Source organism: Dendrobates tinctorius, unplaced genomic scaffold, assembly GCF_039654945.1.
Source record: "Dendrobates tinctorius isolate UK_male_01 unplaced genomic scaffold, ASM3965494v1 ptg000081l, whole genome shotgun sequence".
Classification (NCBI taxonomy): Eukaryota; Metazoa; Chordata; class Amphibia; order Anura; family Dendrobatidae; genus Dendrobates; species Dendrobates tinctorius.
In genome coordinates, this window is record NW_027361749.1 from 7,721,230 (window position 1) to 7,745,853 (window position 24,624).

Sequence of the window (24,624 nt, forward strand, 5' to 3'; positions counted from 1 at the left end):
GACAAGGAGAAAACAGCATTTACCACCCCAATGGGTCTCTGTGAGATCAACTATATGCCATTCGGGCTCTGCACCGCCCCAGGAACATTTCAACGGCTGATGGAGTGCTTGGACTGCTGCCTGGGACACAAGAACTTTGAGACGGTCCTGTTGTACCTTGATGATGTTATTGTTTTCTCCAAGACTTATGAAGACCATCTGAAGCACCTGGCTGAGGTGTTTGAAGCCTTATCCAACTTTGGCCTGAAGGTGAAGCCTTCCAAATGCCACCTTCTGAAGCCCAAGGTACAGTACCTCGGTCATGTAGTGAGTGCAGAAGGTGTGTCACCAGATCCTGACAAAGTCACAGTCATCCGGTATTGGCCGTAGCCCAGCAACCTCCATGAGGTACGCCAATTTCTTGGGTTGGTAGGCTACTACCGAAGGTTCATCAAGGGCTTCACTGAAATAGCCACTCCTATGCAAAATCTTCTGGTGGGGCAGTCCAAGAAGGCCAAACAGAAAAGTTCCACCTTTGAATGGACTGAGGAGTTGGAGAGATCCTTCACCAGACTGAAGATGGCTCTCACAGGAGATGAAGTTCTGGCCTACCCAGATTATGACCAACCCTTTGTGCTGTATACTGATGCCAGCAATGTGGGACTTGGAGCAGTACTGTCACAGGTACAGAATGGCAAAGAAAGGGTGATCTCCTACGTCAGCAGGAAGCTTCGTCCCACTGAAAGGAACCCTGACAACTACAGTTCCTTCAAGCTGGAGTTCCTGGCCATAGTCTGGGCTGTGACTCAAAGATTCAAGCATTACCTAGCTTCAGCCAAGTTTACCATCTTCACGGACAACAACCCGTTGACTCACTTGGAAACTGCAAAACTAGGTGCACTGGAGCAGCGATGGATGGCTCGGCTGTCTAACTATGAGTTTACCATCAAGTACCGGGCAGGGCATAAGAATGCCAATGCTGATGCGCTGTCCAGAATGCCTTATCTGCCAGATGCAGGAGAAGACCCTGAGGCTCTTGAAGAAATAGAGTTACCTCCCTTCCACCGGCCAATTGCGGCCCAACGTGCTCAAGGAGTGAGAAACAGGCAGTCTGGCTTGAAAGAGGTCACCCTAAATCCATTTCCCCATCATGACTGGGCAGAAATGCAGGATAGCGACCCCACTGTCCGCATGGTGAAGGAGCTACTGTCACAAGCTGATTCACGCCCAGAGTCGGATGCTCCTGAAGAAACCCAGCAGTTGTGGAAGGAAAGAGGCTAGCTGTTCATCTATGAAGGAAAGCTGTGTCGGAGGAGTATCAATGCCCGTACTCATGAGTTGGTCTGGCAGGTGGTAGTCCCAAAGAGAGAGGCATCAATGGTCCTGGAAGCATACCACAATGGAGCTGGCCACTTCGGATGGACGAAGTTGGAAGCATTGCTCCGGGAACTTCGGATGGAAGAAGTTGGAAGCATTGCTCTGGGAGAGGTTCTACTGGGCTGGTATGAGGAAAGCCATTGAAAGGTGGTGCCGAGAGTGTGGACAATGTAACCTGCGCAGAAAGGATTGAAACAGCCAGAGAGCTCCTCTACAGCCAATAATAACCAAACAGCCACTTGATTTGGTCACCCTAAACCATGTAAAGCTGGTCCCAAGCCAATCAGGCTACATCTATGCTCTTACCATCGTGGACCACTACTCAAGATTCCTGGTAGTTGTGCCTGTCAAAGATCAAACAGCCAGGACAGCAGCCAGAGCCTTCCAACAGCACTTCTGTAGACCACATGGATACCAAGAGCAAGTGCTTACAGATCAAGGTCCAGCTTTTGAGGCAGAAGTGTTCCAGGAATTCTGTAACTTGTATGGTTGCAAGAAGATCAGGACAACACCGTACCATCCACAGACCAATGGCATGTGTGAAAAGATGAACCAGGTAGTGATTGACCTACTTAAGACCTTGCCTTTGGAGGAGAGGAATCTGTGGCCAGAAAAGGTGCCAGATCTGGTAGACCTCTACAACCACATTCCTGTGAATTCCAACTGCACTCCAGCCTACATAATGAGAGCGAGGCCTGGTAAACTGCCTGTTGATTTGGATATGGGAGTCCTTACCCCTGAAGTGACATCACCAGATGCTGACTGGGATACAGAGAGGCAGCAACAGTACAGAAGAATTCAAGAGTGTGTGGAAAAGAGTCTAGCTCAGGCAAGACAAAAACAAGAGAGGAACTACAATCAGCATGCACCTGCAGTCCCCTTGTCACCAGGAGAACAAGTCCTCAAGAGGAAAAGAAGACTGCATAAATTGGATGACCAATGGGAAGCTGAACCCTACACCATTCTACCCTCAAATTTTGACAATACCAAGGTGTGCCTTGTTAGTAAAGATGGAGGAGAAACCTCAGCAGCAGTATCAAGGGATCATTTGAAATTATGCCCTGACCAGCTAAAGGAAAGAATGGAAGAACAGAATAACGTCCAACCCATAGAAGAAGAAAAGGTCAGCACTATACTTGGAGAATTCCCTGCCAATTGGACTAAAGTAAATGATGCTATAGTGGTGCCAGTGTTGACATTTCCCCAACTGATAGTACAAGAAGTGACTCATGAGAACTCTGAAAATCAAGAAGTTCAAGTAGCAGATGCCATATCAGCAATGGAGCCAGAGAACCCTCGCCCTGCCAATGGTGAATCTGACATACCCATGGTGAGACTAAGAGTCGGTAGGAGACTACTACCCAGTTTACCCACACCAGAGTTACGCAGGTCTACCCGTACTACACAAGGTATACCGACAATCAGATATCGTGTATAGATAAGTTTATGTGAATGTTGAAATTGTGTATATATGTAACTGTTCTCAAGTTTTGTGCCTACAGATGATCTGTGAGAAGCCTTTTTGAAGTTCTTGTTTCATGTTTTGATGGACATTGGACCACAGGACTTGTGTGGTCAAAACCAACTTGTACATAGTTCACCAATTGCCCAGGAATGGAGCATGGACATTGATGCTTGGACTTATCATCATGGGACAATTTTTGGAGCCTTTGGTTTTTGTAAATTTTTCATTTTTCTTAAATCTTGTAGCCTTCATATTGTTTACATGTTTATATGTTTTTCTTTTATCAGTCCAGGAGTACTGACTTGCACTAGGGGGAATGTGGCACCCCTAGAAGTATGGTCGCCACAGTGGCATTGCCTTCCTCCAGGGAGGGTGATGTCAGGCTTGGAGGCAATGAAGGGTCTCTCTAACAGTTAACCATTTCATGCAGCACAGTTCCCACTCCAGGCCAGCAGAGGGAGCTCTGAACCAGAATTGGGGGAGGAGTGGTCTCTGAGGGCCAGGAGGGGAAATGAGGAGTGAGTGTGAGGAGGGTAACGAGTGTAGACGTGTGGAGAGAAGCTGGAGGTTGAGCTGAGGATAGAGAGCTCCCTCCCAGTGATAGTGCATGATCTAGAGCCTGGTCTCCACGGTTGTATGGATACTGAAGGTCCTGCAACAGAAACCAGAGGAATAGGAAGCTGTAAAAGCTCTATTTCCAACTAAGACTCGGAGGCACAACAGTGACAAGAGAGATAGAGGGCTACAGCTGTCTGCCATATGAGTTAGTTCTAAGAGAAGATAAGGAGGAACTTCAGTGTAACACTGTACTGCATGTACCTCAAGCCAGCACTAGGAAGGAGACTACACAACCCATCTGATAGAGAGATCCCTGAGTTGCTTCCAGGCTAGCCTGATCCTGTGCCATCTGTAACCAGGACCCTGGACTGCGCTTGCCAAGTAAAGGTAAGGAAACTGCACCCTGTTGTGTCCTTGCCTCCTTCCTGCAACATCCTCAGCACTGCTACATCTCTGTGCCAAACACTGCACCCTATTCCTAAACATTCCGCTACACTGCCCTGGGACCAACCGCCCTACCAGTGGAGGGCTACAACATCATTGCTGCACTACACCATCTGTCCCAGAGGATCTGTCTGCAGCGTCGGCTTAACACCTCCCTTGCCGAACACCACAGGTGGCATCACAAATCACTTATAAACTTTATTCCCAACTCAACCCCTTTTACATGGGTGCCCAGGGTCACGGACCGGGTCACCGCTGCTGTGACAATCCCCTCTGAGAGACCGGTGAGGTACTGAGTACCCCACAGCCCTGGGAGGGCGACCCATTTGACAAGGTGGAGGGTGTGTATAGGATTGGTGAGAATTTGGATCTCACTAGAGATTTGAGAACGCTGACAATGATGCTCTCAGTCCGAGTATGGACGCAGGCAGCCTAATAAGCAGGACTGCTGCACACACAAATGGGTGGAAATATAAACGCTTGGTAACTGTGCACAAAAGAGGAAGAAAAGTATTTTTGCTTTTAACAAAGTAGTTTGCACAGCAGTGTGCAAACAGCAATGCAGCTATCAGGGAGCCTTATAAGGCAGCCTAATAACCAACAGATCTGATGCACAAAAATAGAGCCTCCCCTGTCACTGCACGCAAAGTGTTGTGTTGTAAGTGGAAATCGCTAACAGCAGAAGCAGTTTTTTGGTTCTTCTTCCCTGCCTAACGCGCTCCCTACAGAATCAGCAGCAGCAGCTCTCCCTATGCTAAGATCGGCATAAGTAAAATGGTGGTCGGCGTTCACGCCCTTTTATAGCCCCTGTGACGCCACACAAAGCCAGCCAATCACTTGCATGCCCTTCTCAAAGATGGTGGTGACCGATGCCTATGTCATCGCGTTGCCCAGAGTGTGCGTCCTCCATCATTGGCTGAAAAAGGGCGCTGTAAGCATCTTTTGAAACGCGACTTTGGCGCTCTGGTTGCCAGGGCCGGCCCGAGAGATTACGGCGCCCTAGGCGAAACTATTTTGTTGCGCCCTACTATTCTTGGCAGTAGATGAAAACGATTAATTTGTTTAGCAACTTCAGATTCTATCGAAATTGTTGCCAACCCAACCAACCTCTCTTGCGTCATATTTGCCCTTAAATATGTACACTTTTCTTTCCATCCCTAAAACTTTTTGCCTTTTGAAAAGATTTTTTTTTAATTTTTTCTATTTTTCTCTGGCGCCGCCTTTGGGTCGGCGCCCTGGGCGGCCGCCTAGTTCGCCTATACGTTCGGGCCGGCCCTGCTGGTTGCCGACCTCGTGGCCGATCTCACGCTATGGTCGGGTTTCGTTTCATGAAACCCGACTTCAGCGAAAGTCGCCGATTTTTGAATATGACCGACCCGTTTTGCTCAACTCTAGTCATCATCATTATCAGGTGGCAAGCCTCTGTCAATGTGACCAGCTCCACTACCTCCAGTAACCACCAGAGGGAGCCCAGAAAGAGAACTCACAACACCTCTGTCAATCTGACCAGCTCCACTACCTTTAGTAACCACCAGAGGGATCCCAGAAAGAGAATTCACAACAGACTATTACTCCTTCTGACTTACGGCGCTCCGAACGAACAACAGCCAGAATACCACCAATCAATGCAATCAGGACCAATTTATTTGACAGCAAACTGTCCACGGAAAAGAAGACTGCCAAAGCGTTTTACAAGAACACTCGCCCGTAAAATGGCGAGCAAAAGGAGAGGAGGGGGAGTGTAGGAAGGTGGATCGGGCCGGAGGTACCTCTCTCGCGTCGGTTACGAAATCATTGGTACTGTCACCATTGTTGCTGGGTGGGAAGCTTTCTGACCTGGACACACCTTTGCACCCGACTGTAGGGGTCATGACAGAAATAAAAGAGATGGTGATCGAGAAAGCAGGACACTTGGAGGGAAGACAGAGTGCACAGCAGGAGAAGGTTGATTCCCTCTTCGTGGAGCTACGCGATAATTCAGGCCCGACCTGCAGCTCCCCAGCCCATACACACACTGACTGTGAGCAACTTATTCGTGTGTGTCCGTTGACTCCGGTGACTGAGAATCAGTCCCGCTCCGCTGACTGCTGCGGGTGTGTGGCCTAATTCTGACCAGGTAAATCATACAAAGCCAGGTTGCTTCACCCCCTGTCTCCGCCACTGAACTGAGTGACACTCCGGCGGTGCCACAGACTACGTCACACCACGTTCGTTGCTCTGGGAATGTAGGACCTCGCCTAGAAGAGCCAGTATATGTGCTTCTGTCAGGAGACAGTGGATCTACTTTCTTCAGGATCAGGCGAGAGACTTCACGCATTACTTGCGGCGCTACCGTGGGATTTCATGCTTCCCCTGCCTGGAAACCATCAGACTGATAAGTTTACCCATTTCATAAACATTCGTTCTTACCCTTATACATTACTCAGTTTACTCCCCCTCATAACTCTTTCTCTCCATGCGTGGAGTAAACCTTGTAATAAACCCTTTAACTCTTGCTCTGCCTTCTGCTTGTCACTTCATCCCGTGTACCTGTGATTTCTACATATGTTCCCTCACACTACCTGCATGCACTCCTACTAATTTTTCCCTTGCAAAGCGTTGTCTTCTGAAGCCAGTTCTTGGCTTCAGTGTCCAAGTCACGGAGCCGCATAACATCACTGCCATGCGCCCAGTCACGTGCACACCGACATCAGCTGCTGACCTCTGTTTTGCCGGCAACTTATATTGTGGAGCATGGACCGACACGTTCCTGAGCTGCAATACACTTCAGCTGGATGTGCGTCCGATTACCCACGTTCAGCTGAAGTAGGGGCTGGCGTCAGCGGCATCCGCACTACGGCGTCATTTTGTCGAAGGCACTCTTCAATAGAATGGTGCTGCAGTGCAGTATGCACATGCGCTGCTCCCGACTCCACACTGCACAGCCGTCAAGTCTTCAGTCACAAGGACACATCTCCGTTTACATTATAAATATAATGCATGACACAATACATGCAATACAGTCCACACCCTTACAGCATGACATTAATTGAAACCAAACAGCCCCCATTATAGTTAAGCTATGATAGTTCCCATGACCATTATTGGGTTTGACATCTAAAATATGAGATGTCAGGGATGAATATTATTATTTGACCTTTGTATTGCATAAATGATCTACAATGATTGGTTCTACATAAAACTTTGAAAATGTGCTCCCTGTTAAGACTCACCCCTATAAGTACGCCACTTTTTTTCACTTTTGCTGGTATTTTTTGGTGAAAAAGGAAACAATTTTAGTGGAAGTGGTCATCAAAGCATATTTCCTGACTGTTTGGAGGGTGGAGATGCTGCATTAGGGGTCCTGTTAAGCATAGTTTCTGACCCATTACTTTGCTTGGAAGGATGCCATTGGCTTCATCTGCCTAAGGTTTCAAAATACCTTGTCCTGACCCTGATCATATTACTAAAGATACCAAAAAGCAGGTCTGTATATGAGAAGAATCTAACCAAAAGCAACATAGATGTTTTATATATATATATATATATATATATATATATATTTGTGCATAAAAGTTGTTAATATTATGCAAATATGAAAAAGAAAGTGTGTAGATACAGTGACTTTCTCTATAAAAGTGCAGATGATGACGATTCCGCTTCTTTGGCCTTGGTTTGCACTTGTGCTGATTTTGGACATCCAGGTCTGGATCACACATGACAGAGATGAGAAGAGCAGGAATGTGTGACATGTGATCTGTGTAGTTGAAGTTTTCCTGGATTCCTACAGCATTGCGATCAACCATATGGCCTTCTGTCTGACCATGGGCAGTAAGGTGAAGGAGCAGCCGCTTCCTTCCATCTGTCCATGGCCTTTTAGGTGAAGGAGCAGCCACTTCCTTCTGTATGTACATGGCCAAGTAGGAGAAGGAGCAGCTGCTTCCTTCTGTCTGTACATGACCAAGTAGGTGAAGGAGCAGCCGCTTCCTTCTTTCTGTAATATCCGGTAGGTGAAGGAGCAGCCGCTGCCTTCTTTCTGTAAATATCCGGTAGGTGAAGGAGCAGCCGCTGCCTTCTGTCTGTCCATATTCGGTAGTCTTATCCTTGCCACCACATTGTAGATGAGTCGTCCAGATGGTGACATAGCAAGTATTGCTGAAAGAAGTCCTTCAATTTCAGCCTTTAATTACTTGCTATGTTGCTCCAGAGGAAGGCGAAAAATAACCCTGAGGACTCGTTGATGGATTGTCCTCATATCAGGGAAAAAAATTCCTTCCTGATCCCAAATATGACGATCGGAATAAATCCCTAGATGTTTGGTGCTCAAATCTACGTGGGTGTTATGTGGTGGAAGCTCAGTAGGTTTGTCACAGTCCGGTTAATGAGAAAGTCCAGTTTTGTCGTCTCATCCGATTAATGTAAATCTTCATTCCTGGATGTTACTGGAATGGGGCTGATTGTTATCAGCTTAATAGTCTTGCTGTAAGAAGAGAAATATACACGTCTGAGAATGAGTTCCTCACATTCAGTATATACAGTTTACTGGGGGATATAACAATAAGGGGTATAGTGGGTAATTGCGTTACTGGGTAGTGATAACATTATGGATGTCCGTATGTGTTATACTTACATAGTAATATGGGAATGGTGGGTCGGATCTGCCGCACTCCACATCGCTCCAGTCTATGGAGTGGAAGAATGGGTGGGACCTGATGGATGTTGTTATGGCAATTCGGGTAGATGGAGTTTTGCAGAGAAGCTAGAAAATGAATGAGACCATTAGTCATTAGATTATGCATTATTACTGATACGTTATTACACAATGTCTATGGACTGTCCACATCTTATCTTCTATCTATTCTTGTAGTCCACAGTCATCTTTATCCATCTGATACTACTCACCCCTTTTATGATGTCAATGGTATTAGTGCATATCCCTGGTGGAAAATAAGGGATGTGCTCTTGCAGAGACTGGTGGTATTTGTCCAGTGAGCCTTTGCTGTAAAATGGCCAGTCACCTACACTCATCATATATAGGATGACTCCGAAGGAAAAGGAGTCTGCCAGATGGTTGTATCCTTCCTCATTCATTATCTGTGGGAACATGAGATTGGAGAGAAGCTGAATATAACGGGAAGAATGACACACAGAGAATATGAGTACCGGTCTGTGATTAGATGTGAGCAGGATACATTGGGATCAGATTATCCCTCAATCCTGCTATCGGCACCAATCACACAGAGATGTTCCTTACCTCAGGTGCTACGTAACCCTTAGTGCCAGCAATGTTCCTCACTAGGTCACCCTTAGACACATTCATGACTGATAAGCCAAAGTCGGAGATTTTGATATGTCCGGTGTCTTGAAGGAGGATGTTCTCTGGCTTCAGGTCACTGCAGGGAGAAGGAACAGACACTGATTGTGAGGATTATTCATGAAAATAACTTTCTAGAATAGATATGTAAGGAGACAACAGAGAGTCACAGGTGACAGATTTATGGAGGTGAAATGATTACCTATGTATGACGCCGTGTTCATGCAGGAATTGTAGTCCGCACACCATCTCTGCCGCAAAGAGTCTGTGGAGTAGAAAGTAAAGGGTGGATCAGTGGTTACATACACAATCATACGGAGAACATGAGGAGATCACACACGTGTCCTTTTCACCTCATTATTTGCTCTTGTTGTCATTCTCCATTGCTCCAGGACTACAATGTGCGGGCAGCGGATTATTAAGATTCAGTATAAGACATTTACCTTGTTGTCTTTGTGTTAAACATCATTGAATCTTTCATGTGGTTAGACAGGTCTCCTCCGGCCATATAGTCCATGGCTATTGCATACTCTGTAGGTGTCTCCATAAACGCCCTCATAGACATTAGGTAGGGGCACCCGGCAGCCAGTCTCAGGACTTCTACCTCTGTAGAGATTATGTGCTCACAAGATCTCTTGTCCATGATCTTAATGGCCAGCAGTCCTTCACTGACCGGATCTGATGCCAAGCTGACCTGGAGAAAAATCACAACAGATCAGACCAAACTCCCAAATATTACTCTGTAATATGTCACTGGTTTATTCCAAGTATCATTACATATGAACATCCTGTAATGAATAAGTCCATCCCTCCTGTGTATCTATGCAGGATACATTGAGGGTCACGGACAAATATAAATTGACACTTACTTTTCCATAGCCTCCTTTTCCAAGATCTTTCAGGAACTCAAGACTGTAAAGGTCCATAGGTTGGTCTGTGTGGACCAGTCCTCTGCGTGGAGAAATCTGTACACTGGCATCACCAAGGCGTCATGCCGGCATGTATGGTGTGTCGATGGACATCATTTCCACTCCGTCGATGGACATCTTATCCATTCCATCTGCAAGAGATGATACAAGATTAGCCCCTTAGCGAAGACATGATGGAAATGTTTGTCAGGTTGTGTAGTAAATGTATGGAGTGGGCTCAGAAGCTGAGCATGCATCGTACCAATGCCTGCTGTATTACATAGCTGCCACCTGCCTATAACTTCAGCGACCAGAGTGTTCTCCGATTACTGTAGTTTATCCATTTCAATGCTGACAATTTTATTTAAACTAAGTGACTTCCAATTTGTGTCCACGCAATTGCAGGACATAATTGCTGGGGGTCAATTGTTTGAAATGACTACCTGGGCCTGCTGAAAGCCCCTGTCTCTCACTTTCCTTCTCATGTGAAGACCAGCCTGGCTTAATTTCATATGAGAACATTAATTTAGCTATATACAGTTCTATCACAGTATATAGTACAAGCGATCAGAAAGTCACAGGTTCAAGTCCCCTAAGGAGACTAAAGAAAAGAAGTAACTGAAAAAATTGTTACAGAAGAAAACAGAAAATAAATGTAAAAACTTAATCTTTCCCATTAATAATAGCAATAATAATGATAATAATAATTTGCATCTCTATTATCACCACATCTAATGTATATTGGTCCGATACACAAAAATGCAATATTTATTATTATTAACGCAAACCGTAAACACTGAAATGAGAAAAAAAATGAAAATTGATTTTTTGAGAGTGCCGTATCCACCTAAACAATTGTAATGAAGAGAGATCACAATGTCCACTCTACCCAAGAAAGGCATCAATAAAAGCTACAGCTCGACACGCAAAAAATAAGTCCTCACACAGTTCCATCAAGCTATCAAAATCAAAAAGATACAATGTCTCAAAATATGGGGATACAAACCAATTTTTTTTTTTTTAAATTCACAATTTTCTTTCAACATCAAGTAAAATGAAAACCCCTATGTATATTCAGCATAATCATAGTTGTCACTGACGTGGAGAAATATTTTGTGAGGTCATTTTTACCACTTTTTTCTACCCACACTTTAAATCTTTTTCCTTATTTTCCAGAACATTGAATGGTAAAATAAATAATGTTCAAAACTACAGCTCGGTCCACTTAAAAAACAAGTCCACATACGGCTACTTTGGCAGAAAAATTAAAAATAATTATTGGTTTTATAAGGAGTAAGAAAAAAAATGGACAGTTACCAGCTCAAGAAGGGGTTAACAAATATAGCTCCAGAAGACATATTACAATTTTATACAGCATTATGTAAATGAGCAGGACATGTCTAATATTTGGGCTCCCATTCATCAAAACTGTCCATTAGCAAAAGTTCCTGTTGCCCATAGCAATGAATCACAGCACAGATTCTATTTCTTAACATTCTATAGAACAATGAATGTGCATTGTGATTGGTTGCTATGGACAAAAAGGACAGTTTTTCTGCACTTTCGATAATTGTGGCCAGTACATAATATTAGGAGTATAATCCCACTCACCCCAGTCCTATTATACTGAGCAGTGTCCATCTTACCTGGTCCCTCTTTATCCAGTGATATGTTTGGTGGAGAATCACTCAGCTGTTTGTTATCTGGGATGGAGATGTTTTCAGCTGATGTCCTGGGGCTCCGTGATGCACCATTCCCATTTATAATGGGTTTATCATAGATGAGACGTCTTGTACATTGGACAACCAAGTCTCTACTGTTCCTGATCCTCTTCTGGGCTGCCGCTCTTTGTAGGTTTGGTGTCTCCAGACTTTCAGATCTGGAGAATGTGACATGTCTCGGTGTTTCTTGGAGAACCTCTTCCAGCTCTAACTCTGCGCTGATGTTTCTCCGCTTATTGAGGATGTCATCTTTGTTCCTCCTCCGTATTTCAGGGACCAGATCTCCGATTTTTTTCAAGGAGATAAGAATGGCCCTCTGAAGCTCAGCGGAGGCTGCAGAGTGAGACTCCATGAGGGTCTCCATTTTCCTTTTCTCTGTAAGGATGTCATGTCTTTTGGTCTTTCTCATTTTCTCCAGATTTTGTCGTTTGAACGCAATTTCTGAGGCTTCAGTGTCCATGTCCAGTAATATAGAGTCTTTTCGCCCAAAAGTGAACAGTGGTACCTGCTCTTCAATTTTTCCTCTCTTCTCTCTCAGAACCCAATCTCTTTGGGCTCTTCTCTCTTTATCCATTTTAGAATGAATTTTTGCTTCGTTCATCACGATAAACAAAAGGGGTTGCCTCACCCTTGGGAGTCTGTAAGGCAGTGATTTCCCTTAGGCCGCAACAATGGAATGTAGAATGTGATGATGTCATCACATCACTTGTGACATTGGTTTTATTGTGATGTCACCATAAGAGAGATGATAGAGATAGATAGACCGATAGCTAGATAGATAATAGATAGAAATGAAATTTAAAGGATGATGAACCAATTTTTTGCAGATGTATGCATGTACATATATACCCTGTGTGCAGAATTTGTATTTTTGATTCATTTTATTATTGAACAACTACTGTGCTGCTGATTGATTCAAAATGTTAATAAATCTGAAACCTGAATATTTAGGAAATTAAAAATAAAGTTTTTTCTTTCTTAGGAGAATATCTCTGTACGCAGAAGTATTGAGCAACTATTATTGTGCAGAATTATTATGCAACTAAATGAAAAACATACATTTTCTCATCTCATTTGTTTATTTTCCTCTTACAGTGAGAATAATAATGAAGGAACTCAAAAAATTAAAAAATACATTTCTGACATTTAAAAATATATATCAGTGCCCAATATAGCCACCCTTCTGTTCATTAATAGACATAAGCCGCTCATCCATGGAGTCTGTTGCAATCAGCTTTTTGAGCAACACCAACCACAGCCTCCCAGACCCCGGTATTAGATGCATTGATACATAATGTTTTAGAGGTCCCCAATTGGATTCAGGTCTGGGCCTGTTTTGGAGGTGGTAGTAGTCCCCTAACCTCTTGAACCCCTGTGTGGCTGTACAAGTTGAACCAGGTCTGCGCCTGAGTCTGGGGATCATGGACTCACAGGGCCGGCATTACGGGCAGGCAGACCAGGTAGCTGCCTAGGGCTCCCACTCCTCCAGGGGCCCCCAGCCAGCAGCATATCACACAGCCGCTATGGGGCCCCTGTGAGCCAGGGTGGCCCGCCTGCCCCCAGCGCCGACTTCCGCCGCTGCATTGATGGAGGCAGTGATGGAGGAGAAAGCGTCAGCTGACACTCCCTCTCCCATCATTCCCCGCTCTGCCTCTGACACAGCGGGGGCGCGATGACATTATCGCACTCTCACTGTGTGCCAGACAGAGCAGGAGGAGACAGGAGCAGCCAGCAGTGCAGACGAGGAGAAGGTGAGGAGTGTTTTTTTTTTTTTAAATCCGTGTGAGTACTGGACTGTGGCTGTGGGGCCACTCTGGGGGGACTATATACCATGCTGGACTGTATTATACCATGCTGGGGGGTTATATACCATGCTGGGCTGTAATATACCATTCTGGGGGGACTATATACCATGCTGGGCTGCATTATACCATGCTGGGGGGGCTATATACCATGCTGGGCCGTATTATACCATTCTGGGGGGCTATGTACCATGCTGGGCTGTATTATTCCATGCTGGGGGGCTATATACCATGCTGAGCTGTATTACACCATTCTGGGGGGGCTATATACCATGCTGGGCTGTATTATACTGTGCTGGGCTGTATTATACCATTTTCGGGGGGTCTATATAGCATGCTGGGCTGTATTATACTATGCTGGGCTGTATTACACCATGCTGGGCTGTATTATACCATTCTGGGGGGCTATATACCATGCTGGGCTGTATTATACCATACTGGAGGGGCTATATACCATGCTGGGCTGTGTTACACCATGCTGGGCTGTATTATACCATTCTGGGGGGGCTATATGCCATGCTGGGCTGTATTATATAGTGCTGGGCTGTATTACACCATACTGGGCTGTATTATACCATTCTGTGGGGGCTATGTACAATGCTGGGCTGTATTATACCATTCTGGGGGGGTTATATACCATGCTGGGCTGTATTATACCGTGCTGGGCTGTATTATACCATTCTGGGGTGGCTATATACCATGCTGGGCTGTATTATACCGTGCTTGGCTGTATGATACCATTCTGGGGGGGCTATATACCATGCTGGGCTGTATTATACCGTGCTGGGCTGTATTATACCATGCTGGGGTGGCTATATACCATGCTGGGCTGTATTATACCGTGCTTGGCTGTATGATACCATTCTGGGGGGCTATATACCATGCTGGGCCGTATTATACCATTCTGGGGGGCTATGTACCATGCTGGTCTGTATTATTCCATGCTGGGGGGCTATATACCATGCTGAGCTGTATTACACCATTCTGGGGGGGCTATATACCATGCTGGGCTGTATTATACTGTGCTGGGCTGTATTATACCATTTTCGGGGGGTCTATATACCATGCTGGGCTGTATTATACTATGCTGGGCTGTATTACACCATGCTGGGCTGTATTATACCATTCTGGGGGGCTATATACCATGCTGGGCTGTATTATACCATACTCGGGGGGCTATATACCATGCTGGGCTGTGTTACACCATGCTGGGCTGTATTATACCATTCTGGGGGGGCTATATGCCATGCTGGGCTGTATTATATAGTGCTGGGCTGTATTACACCATACTGGGCTGTATTATACCATTCTGTGGGGGCTATGTACAATGCTGGGCTGTATTATACCATTCTGGGGGGGTTATATACCATGCTGGGCTGTATTATACCGTGCTGGGCTGTATTATACCATTCTGGGGTGGCTATATACCATGCTGGGCTGTACTATACCGTGCTTGGCTGTATGATACCATTCTGGGGGGGCTATATACCATGCTGGGCTGTATTATACCATGCTGGGCTGTATTATACCGTTCTGGGGGCTATATACCATGCTGGGCTGTATTATACTGTACTGGGCTTTATTATACCATTTTGGGGGGCTATATACCATGCTGGGCTGTATTAAACCATGCTGGGCTGTATTATACCATTCTGGGGGGCTATATACCATGCTGGGCTGTATTATACCATGCTGGACTATATTATACTGTGCTGGGCTGTACTATACCATTCTGGGGGGTTATATACCATGCTGGGCTGTATTATACCATGCTGGGCTGTATTTTACCATTCTGGGGGGCTATATACCATGCTGGGCTGTATTATACCATGCTGGGCTGTATTATACCATTCTGGGGGGCTATATACCATGCTGGGCTGTATTATATCATTCTGGGGGGCTATATACCATGCTGGGCTGTATTATACCATTCTGGGGGGGCTATATACCATGATGGGCTGTATTATACCATGCTGGGCTGTATTATACCATTCTGGGGGGCTATATGCTATGCTGGGCTGTATTATACCATGCTGGGCTGTATTATACCAATCTGGGGGGCTATATACCATGCTGGGCTGTATTATAGCATGCTGGGCTGTATTATACCATTCTGGGGGTGCTATATACCATGCTGGGCTGTATTAAACCGTGCTGGGTTGTATTATACCAATCTGGGGGGCTATATGCCATGCTGGGCTGTATTATACTGTGCTGGGCTGTATTATACCATTCTGGGGGTGCTATATACCATGCTGGGCTGTATTAAACCGTGCTGGGTTGTATTATACCATTCTGGGGGGCTATATACCATGCTGGGCTGTATTATACTGTGCTGGGATGTATTATACTGTGCTGGGCTTTATTATACCATTCTGAGGGCTATATACCATGATGGGCTGTATTATACCATGCTGGGCTTATTATACCATTTTGGGGGGCTATATACCATGCTGGGCTGTATTATGTGGCGCCCCTGAGGCTCAGTCGCCACAGAGGTACTGCATCTTCTCCTAAGGTGTAGTGCCCCACCGCCAACGTAAGTTGGGAACTTCTTTCCACACTCCAACACCTGCATCCCACACACAGGATAGTTCAGTAGGTCCACCTAGCAGCTTCCGGCTGGGAGAAGCAGAGCACCCTTCGTGGAACCCTGCTTCGTAACACGAGATGTGCTGGGAGGTGGGTGGAGTTTGTATGAAAGAGGGAGAAAGTGAAGAAGTGTAGGTCAGTCTGACGGGAGGTCAGGCGAGAAGAGTTCAGTTCTGAAGTTAGTTTGAGTTCACTTTAGAAAGAGTGCTGTAGCTGCCTCAGTGATCTGAGCCAGCTGGCACGGGAAAGAGAAGAGAAGGAGAAAGACGTAGACCTGCAACCTAAGCTTCCATAAGAAAGAGAAGGAACAGCGTGGAACGAAGGAGTAGGAGAAAAGAGAGGAGTTGTGGGTTGGAAGAGGAACCCTGCCTATAGGTTCTCAGTGCAAGGCCGGGGCCCGGTCCCCGAGGTTGTATGGACACTTATGGTTCTGCAGCAGACACCGGTGGAGTAGTTGGCTGTAAATGCACTACTCCCATCAAAGACTTGGGACACAACAGCATCCGATTAGCGAGTCAGGACTCTGAGAGGAGTCCCCGATAGAGGCTACAGCTGTCTGTCATACAAGTAAGGTTCTAGGAACATCTGACAGGAGGAATTCCAGAGAACTACGGTACTGGAGTTCTTCACACTAAAAGGCGCAATAGAGGAGTCGGTCAGGAAAGGCACATGTTGGTGAGTGTTGGAGAGGAGAACCCTGACTTGCCTGGGAGGTTGATTGAGTCTCTACCCCGGAGGACACGGCACGGAGGCAGGCACCAGTGGGTACCACGAACTGTGAGTAAAGCTTTGAAACTGCAAGCCCTGGTGTCCTCCATTCATTCATTCGCCACTAACACCTTCAGCACCGCTACATCTGGGTACCAGCAACTATACCATTCTGCGCCTCTCCTCATCCATTGCACCTAACACTGCCCTAGGACTACAGCTCCACCTGTGGGGAGCTACACCTTCTTTCCTGCACCACACCATCAGTCCCAGTGGATTTGCATGCAGCGTTGGCTCAACATCTTATTTGCCAAACACCACTGGTGGCGTCACAAACTATCCATATAAACTATACTATTAACGTCACCGCCATTGATATTGGGCGCCCAGGGCCACGGACCGGGTCACCGCTGCTGTGACACATTCCCCTGACACCGGCCCGGTACTGGGTATCCTGCTGCCCTGGGTGTGCGGGGCGACCCAATTTTACCATGCTGGGCTGTATTATACCATTCTGGGGGGGCTATATACCATGCTAGGCTGTATTATATCATTCTGAGGGGCTATATACCATGCTGGGCTGTATTATACTGTGCTGGACTGTATTACACCATTCTGGGGGGGCTATATACCATGCTGAGCTGTATTATATTTTGCTGGGCTGTATTACACCATGCTGGACTGTATTATACCATTCTGGGGAGACTATATACCATGCTGGGCTGTATTATATCGTGCTGGGCTGCATTTTACCATTCTGGGGGGGCAATATACCATGCTGGGCTGTATTATACCATGCTGGGCTGTATTATACCATTTTGGGGGACTATATACCATACTGGGCTGTATTATACCGTGCTGGGCTGTATTATACCATTCTGGGGGGCTATATACCATGCTGGGCTGTATTATACCATGCTGGGCTGTATTACACCATTCTGGGGGGGCTATATACCATGCTGGGCTGTATTATACCATGCTGGGGGGCTATATACCATGTTGGGCTGTATTATTCCATTCTGGGGGGCTATATACCATGCTGGGTTGTATTATACCATGCTGAGCTGTATTATACCATTCTGGGGGGGTTATATACCATGCTGGGCTGTATTACACCATACTGTGCTGTAATACACCATGCTGGGGGGGCTATATACCATGCTGAGCTGTATTATACCATACTGGGCTGTATTATTCCATTCTGGGGCTATATACCATGCTGGGCTGTATTATACCATGCTGGGCTGTAATATACCATTCTGGGGGGCTATATACCATGCTGGGCTGTATTATACCATTCTGGGGGGGCTATATACCATGCTGGGCTGTATTAGACCATTCTAGGGGGCTATATGTGATGCTGGGCTGTATTATACCATGCTGGGCTGTATTATACCGTGGTGGGCTGTATTATACCATGCTAGGCTGTATTATACAGCACACCATGATATACAGCCCAACATGGTATACAGCTTGCATACCATGGTGGGCTGTATTATACCGTGGTAAGCTGTATTATACCATGGTGGGCTGTATTATACCATGGTAAGCTGTATTATACCATGGTAAGCTGTATTATACCATGGTGGGCTGTATTATACCATGGTGGGCTATATACCATGCTGTGCTGTATACCACGGTGGGCTGGGCTGTATACCATGGTGGACTGGGGTGTATACCATGTGGTGCTGGGGTATATACCATGTGGTGCTGGGCTATATACTATGTGGCTGTGTTATATACCATGGTGGGTACATTTTACATTATATTCTATAGGGGGAGGCTGTGTTATATAATATGAGGCGGTGGGCTGTATAATATTCTATTTGGGGCTACATTATATTCTATGGGGGGCTGTATTATATTTATTATATTCGATGGGGGCTGCATTATACTATATGAGGAGGGCTACATTGTATTCTATGGAGGGGCTACATAATACTATTTAAGGGGCTGCATTATATCCTATGTGGGGGTTACATTATATTCTGTGGAGTGGCTGCATTATACTCTGGGGTAGCTGCATTATTCTCTAAGGGGTGGCTGCATTATAATATAAGAGGAGGGCTGCATTATATTCTATGGGGGTTACATTATATTGTATGGCGGGGCTGCATTATACTCTGTGGGGTGGCTGCATTATGCTCTATGGGGTGGCTGCATTATATGATATGTGGGCTGCATTATACTGTATCGAGGACTATGGGGAATACATTATATGAAGAACTATGGGGTGCATTATGCTATGGGAAGTGAACTGTATTACATGGGTGACTATGGTGGTGCATTATACTATATGGAGGACTGAGGAGTGTATTATACTATATTGAGGTCTATGGGGCAGGCTATATTATTTGGAGGACTATGGGGTGTAAACTGTAGATGTGCTGCTGATAAAATGATACTGTATGGTGATCTGTTAGGGTGTGTGCACACGTTGCAGATTATACTTAACCAAAAATATAGGAGTACAAATAACCTACAACATTTATCAATGATATGGACAAAAAAATGTCATAAAACCAAAAGAAGCCACATATCCAAAAAGAGCCAATAACACAATTACAATATTGAAATCAATATAAATACTTTTATTAAGGACACCAAAGGACACATTAAAATCACAACACAAAAAGACACATAATAAAAAAGCAAAAAAAAGGGGGAAGTGAAACAGCACATATATACCATATAGTAGCAATCCAATTTAATAAATTATATTATAATCAAAAGTATTGACCAAAAAAATATATCTAAATAAAGTGCAGTGCATATATAAAGTAATTTTCTAGTCAAAAAAAGTGCATATCAGTAAAAAATAAAAATAAATCCCATAATAAATTTAAATATTAAAGAAAGATTTCATTTACTAACCGGGATTCATCCTAAATGTGCTGTCACTGCCACCCCACACTCCAACGCGCGTTTCACACGTTGCTTCCTCAGGGAGTGATAGAGCAGAGGGGCAATGAGGGGTTTATATAAGGCAATAATCACCCATGCACCAATAGCAGTGCATCCATACATGTGTATCCTAATTAAAATGATTATCGTCCATGCATCAGTGACGATGTATCAATGCAGGTGTCTCCTAATCAGAAGGCAGTGCGTGTGGCCAGATATTAGGCGGCGCACCATGCGTTATTCTGGTGTGCGAGCCGCCTGTCACGAGCCTCGCGGCAAAGCCACTAAAGGGTGCCGTCGCACCCATCATGACGTCACAGGCGAGACACGTGACCAGGCGGGCCGACACACTACGTGTAGCCAGATAATAGGCGGCGCTTCATGCACTGTCCCAGCGCGCACGCCACCTGTCGCGAGCCCCGCGGCAACGTCACTAATGGGCGCAGTCGCACCCATCGTGACGTCACAGGCGAGACACACGACCGAGCGTGCCCACATAGGAGAACACACCAAGCGCACAGTATCCAGCAGCCATATTAAATCCGGGCAAGAAGTATGGGCACCAATAAAAATGCCATAAAAAACATACAATCTAGAATAAAGTGTTATAAATATATAGATATGCATGGACACCAAAAATATATACCATAAAGAACCACACAATCTAGGATATAATGACATAAATATATGAATACGATAGAGAAAAAAGGAGGGGGGAAGAAAACAAAAAAAGAGAAAAATTTCTCTTAACAAATAAATAATAATAATAATGAAAAAGTGAATGAACATAAAAGTGAAATTGATATAGAAATACATTATACCATACAAAAATATATTACAATCTTATATATGTGAATAACAAAATAAATTAATATATCAATATAAAGAATATATAAGATGCAAACAAATGTAATAAATATGTGAACAGACACCAAGAATATCTTAAGATTACAAATACACTCATCTTCTAAACAGAAGGTTAGTGACTCAATTAAATAAATACTAATGAGGAGAGAGAAGAATCTTCTTTTTCTAGTCAAATCCATTCTTTACTTCTTTTTCACTCCCTAATTTCTCTCTCTCCTCTACTTCTTCCTCCCTTCAATTCCTTCTCCACCAAGGATCCACACATTTCCGCTAGATACCAAAGAGGAGGTAATATCATATCTAGATAAGAATAATCAAGAATATTTTGTTAATCCTCCAGCTAACATACCCATCCAAAAAGGATTACCCACATGGCTATATTCGATATCAATTATACAAACCTCGATAAAATTGAAAAAACAAAAAAATAAAAAACAAAAAAAATATATATTAAAAACAAGAAATAAAAATATATTTTTTATATAATATATATAATACATATCAATTTAATAATTTAATAATAATAATAATAATAATTAAATCTCAAAAATATTATCTATCATCACTAATTATTAAATAATGGACGAACAGCAGCCAAGAAACATATCTCACAAGAAACTAGAGAAACCCCATTGGTCATTAAGACCAAATGGTTTCATAGTCCTAAGGATAGTGATCCAACGGCATTCCTTTTGTGCCAACTTATTCATAAGGTGTCCACCACGAATTCCCAGATGAACCACATCAATGCCCCTCACTTCAAAATTAATAGGGCCAGATGGATGAAAATCCCAATAGTGCTGAGGTAAGGTTTTTAATTTAGCAATATCCCCCTTATTATTTGAATCAATCAATCTAGCAGCCCGTATATCCCTTGCGTGTTCCAAAACACGGACACGTAGCTGTCTTGAAGTCAAACCTATATAGATTAATCCGCATGGACATGTTAAGTGATAAATCACCGATGTTGTTTTACAATTTATTGGGTGAACAATCTTAAAGACACGCAAATTTGTCGAATTAGTGAAAATATCAGTTTCACACGTTGCGGATTAGTCTGCGGCTTTTTCTGCAGAGAATCCATATCTCTTGGCAGAAAACGCAGGGTAAAACACATGCATTTTTCCTGCGGATTCCTAGCATGTGTACAGCGGATTTGATGCAGGTTCTAGTGTGGTTTGGCAGTGCGGATGAGAGAGAGAGATTGATTGATTTGTATGTCCCGGAACGTACACTACAGCTGCGGTTTGCAAAGAAGAAGTAACATGCTGCGGAAAATAAACCGCAGCAAATCAGCGCGGAATTTTCCGCAGCATGTGCACGGCGGATTTGGTTTTCCATAGGTTTACATGGTACTGTAAACCGCATGGAAACTGCTGCGGATCCGCAGGACCAACTCCGCTGCGGATCCGCAGCAAAAGCCGCAACGTGTGCACACACCCTTAGTGATCCATTAGTGATTGTTCTGTCCCCATCATTCTTTCTCAGATGGTGGAAAGAGGCTGGGAAACAAGTGTTGAACGACTTCTTCAATTTTGTCGATCTCATTTACCGGCCTGAACTCAGCGCATGTAAATACAATCTAAATGCTTCTGTGATGTGCAATATGTTAGCATTTGGGGCCCCATTTTAAACTTTGCCTAGGGCCCCACTTTGCCTAAAACCGGCCCTGTAGACTCATCAATACCTTCATCATCCAGTAACTGCGTACCCAGGCTGGTCACATGAGGTCGAGTAATGTCCTGCACTAGGAGGAGCCCAGGGTCCACTGCACCGCGGTAAGGTCTGACAATGGCTTTGAGAATTTCATCCTGGTACCTAATAGCAGTCAGGAGACATTGGCTATCACATAGTACCTGTCCTACCAGGTGATGGTGCAGACTGCATAATATTCACCACGGCGTCTCCAGACTATCACATCTGTCACTTGCTTAGTGTGAACATGCTCTCATATGTGCAGAGAACGTAGGACCGGCCAATTCTGGTGTTTTCAGGTTTGTGCCACTTGAATTACAAGGTGCTGGGCTGTTAGTAAGGAGGCTGTGAGTAGGGACTTCAGGTGGGAGAAAGGGAGTAAGCGAGCCAGTGGAGGACCGGGCACAGACAGGAGATTGGCGATATAAGTGTATGTTTTTTTATTTTTTAACCAGTCTGTTTATTGTGCTTTTCATTCTGCAGAGACTACAAGAAAAAAAAAAAAAAAGTAAAGGACAAATATAGATCGTGTTATTGAATATCAAAACTTTATTAACCAAACAATAGATGTGCAAGAGTAATACAACAAGATGACAGGGGGTGCATATCCAAATAATAATGTGAATAATCTAAAAGCTATAAAAATTGTGTCTCCAAAGAAGCAGCTGAATAGAGATGAGCGACTTTGCCTTTTTTCGGGTTGAGTCGGGTTTCATGAAACCCGACATTCGCAAAAGTTGGGTCGAACGAAATCGGCTGATTATCGTGAAAAGTCGAAGGCCGACTGAAACACGAAACCCAATGCAAGTCAATGGAGAAGAAAAGTCGGCAGTGAGTGGAGGACAGGAAACACACCTACAGTGCCCATTTTAATGCCAAAAACATCAATTCTTATTACTTAAGCTTGTCAACCTTAATTTACCTTACAATAATAGTTAGGCTTTGAAAACTGGGGGTTATTTGGATAAAGATGTGGGGGGTAGGGCTGGCTACAGATTTTCGTGGGCCCAGGGCCAAAGAGTGTCAATGGGCTCCTTTAACACATGCCACAATTCATGATCCTCTGATACGGCAGAGAAATAGCGGTATAGTACAATGAAAAATACTCTACTTCTTACATCACATGACTGATACCCATTTTAAATTCTCCAGTACAGTATATTACTCCATACAGTATTATGGCCACCGCATAGTGCGCTATACAGAGTAATGAGGCCCATATATTTCTCCATAGAGAATCATTGGTCCCATATAATGTTCCATACAGTATATGATGAGCTCCACATAATGCTACAGTATATGTTGGTCCCCATGGATGAAGCGCCACTGTCTTATGGGCCCAAATAATGCTCCATATATAATGGGCCCCATTTCTAATGCTCCAGTGTATAATGGGCCTTGTAAATGCTGCTCCAGTGTCTGATGTCCACCTTTGGAATGCTCCAGTGTGTGGTGGGCCCCATATATCATTCTCCAGAGTATAGTGCTCCCCAAAAATTGCTCCCAACCTTTAAAACAATTAAATAGGTCTCCTCGCTAGGGAATCCCTGTACTAGTCTGGACTCCTCGTCGTCCCCATCTTCCATCTCTCTGCACTTGGACTGTTTAGGCAGAGGGTGTACAGACGTGATGTCATCGCGCTCTCTGACCAGAATGTCACTGTCAGGAAACGCGGAAGATGTCACGGCGGTGGAGCAGGGAGAGGTAAGTATTTCAACTTTGCAAGTGCTGTGATCCTGAGCAAGCAGGGGGGGCCCACTCGTTGGCGACGGCACTGGCACAGCTGGGCCCTTGCGACAACACCTCGACATTTGCTGCTGGTGGTGTGCTAACCGGTGAGCTTACAGTGGGGGAAGCGATGTAGCGTTGCTGACTACCTTCATTCGGAGCAGGTGCACATGTGGTACGTGAGGTTTGGTAGTCCGTCCACGCTTGCAAGTGCATGGTGGTTAAATGTCTAAGCATGCAACTGGTATTCAAATTTCTCAGATTTTCCCTCGGCTAAAGGTCTTTGCACACTTCTTACAGATAACCTTTGCCTGATCATTAGGATTTTGTTCAAAAAAGTGCCACACTGCACTCTTAGTACTATGGAAGACATTTTGAGGCCTTGCACGCTGTGCTAATTTGACCATCTGGCCAAGCTGTCCTGCAACTCTCTTAGGTTTTTGTAAACCGTTTTTGGACTGCTGCGGGACTGCCAGATAACAGCTGTTGCGATGTCGATGCCTGCTGCGGATCCTCCTCCTCCTCTTCTGAGCTATTGGCAGCGGCACCCTCTTCCCCCAATGGATGCCAATCTGGGTCAACA